This window comes from Ovis canadensis, chromosome 1, assembly GCF_042477335.2.
Source record: "Ovis canadensis isolate MfBH-ARS-UI-01 breed Bighorn chromosome 1, ARS-UI_OviCan_v2, whole genome shotgun sequence".
Lineage (NCBI taxonomy): Eukaryota > Metazoa > Chordata > Mammalia > Artiodactyla > Bovidae > Ovis > Ovis canadensis.
Genome location: NC_091245.1, coordinates 244983257 through 244985757, shown reverse-complemented (window position 1 = coordinate 244985757; position 2501 = coordinate 244983257).

Here is a 2501-nt window from a genome sequence, read left to right as displayed (position 1 = left end):
ATCACGCACAGCCCGTGCAGCTGCGACTCAGTGCCAGCCAGAGGAGACAATTGTTTTCTGCAGCACCTTGCCTTCACATCTCCAGCCTGGAAAATCACCTTCCCCAAGCTTGGACCATCCCCTCCCCCAAGAACTACTTTCCCAAGAAATTGAGATAATTGTTACAACAAATCTACATTAAACATATAAACAACACAAATGTTAGAGTTAATTTATTTCAAACAGTGCATGTTTAGTATTTTCGTCTGGTGCTATTTATAGGCTAGATCACCCTGAAAATGTTACTGCATTTAAATGCATGCTTTGCAAAATGGTAATGAAAAGAGTGGCACGTATCCTATAAGCCATGGAGAATGTTGCTTCACTGAATGGGGGTGGAAAAGGAAGGCCTGTGTTTGTTATTGCTGTACATCCTTGATCTTGTTGTTGTCTCATGCAGGTCCTGACGCATCGTAGGCATTTGTGAAATATTGACTCCAAGAATGACTGAATAGATGTTACCAAAAACATTGTTTCTGCTTTGGGACTTCTCTCTTTCTTTATTTTGTCTACAAGAAAATGTATGAACTGTGACAACTGATGAGAATTATCATCTTGCTCCTGACTTCAAATTATAGTCAGTCGTGATTTGAGTAAGATGTGTACAAGTATGCTTTGTGTTTCTGGCATAACAAGAAATAACTGCGTTGGCTTAAACTGAAGTGTATGTATGCTTTGTATAGATGATTATTTTTCTTTGGAAATCTCCTTAGTCATGTTTTTCTCTAGCAATAGATTCTAGTACAATATCGTCAATAGGAATATATTTTAAGACACATACTTAATTTAAAATTTTCTAGGTGTGTGTGTGCTCAGTCATGTTTGACTCTTTGTGACCCATGGACTGTAGCCCACCAGGCTTCTCTCCATGGGATTCTCCAGGCTAGAATACTGAGTGTGTTGCCATTTCCTCCTCCAGAGGGTCTTAACCCAGAGATCAAACTTACATCTCTTGCATCTCCTGTATTAGCAGGCGGACTCTTTACTGCTGAGCCACCTGGGAAGCCACTTAAAAATTTTAAAAGAAACAGGTAAAATTAATTTAGATAATATATTTTACTTAACTATTTCAAACATATTATACTTCCAACATGTGGCATTAGTCAACTTTCAAGTCCTCCATAACCACATGTAGATAGTGGCTACTATGTTGGACATAGAAATTCTAGAATATTTATCCAGAAAAAGGGTTAACTGGTGACATATTAAAAGTTGTATGTTAATCTTACATGTTTGTTTAAGAATATACGCTTTAAAATAATTTTGAACTTCAATTTTTAATTTATATTTTTAAAATAGAAGTGTGGAAGGCAAAAGGATAAGGGGGCAACAGAGGATGAGATGGTTGGATGGCATCATCAACTCAATGGACATGAGTTTGAGTAAATTCCAGGCATGCTGCAGTCCATGGGGTCACAAAGAGTCGGACATGACTTAGTGACTGAACAATAACAACACATTGATAGGGCAAACAGATCGAAATTATACTGAAAATCATAAATGAAAAGATTATATTTTCCCCCTGCACCAGTTCCTCACCCTCTACCACCAAGTCATTACTGTTAACTCTTATATGTATGTTTTTAGGTTAAAAAAAAATGCTTGTATGTATAACATGGGAATATATTAATATATTAAAAACTTCTAAACATACAAATCTTATACAAACAGACCTGTACTGTGCTCAACTTCAGTGAGAAAAAGAGAAAAATTAAATGAGATACTGTGATATACTTACTAACATGGCAGAAATTAAAAGGACTGACCGTACTAAGTGTGGAAAGGACATGGAGCAGTGGTAGCTCTTATGCACTGCTGGTGATCCTTTTTTAAATTTATTGAAGATTTATTGTTGATTTATGATGTTAATTTCTGCTGTACAGCAAAAATGATTCTGTTATACACATATATATATATTTTTTTATATTGTTTTCCATTATGGTTTATTTTAGGATATTGAATATAGTTCCCAGTGCTATGCAGTAGGATCTTACTGTTTTTCCATTGTATATTTAATAGTTTGCATCTGCTAACCCCAAACTCCCAATCCCTCACTTCCCCTCCTCCTTGGAAACCACAAGTCTTTTCTCTATGTCTGTGAGTCGGTTTTGTAGATAAGTTCATTTGCTCATACACTTTTCTTAATAAGTTTTAGCATATCCCCCTTTTTTTCTGGTTTTAACTCATCAGTCTTTCTCAGGCTGTTTTGCTGGTGACATTTCTTTCAAAGGTTTATTTTTGTAGTACTCCATTGCTCACTCTAGTCATTTTTTTTCCTTATACACGCACTTCTTTGGTGATCGTCTCTAGTCTTACAGCTTTAAATACAATAAAAATTTTGATTACTCCAAAATATACAGTATATCTAACTATTTATGTAATAACATCTCAAACTAAACATGTACAAACTGAACTCCTAATGTGCTTTACCTGTCTACTCTTTGGCAACCCTATCTTTCCAG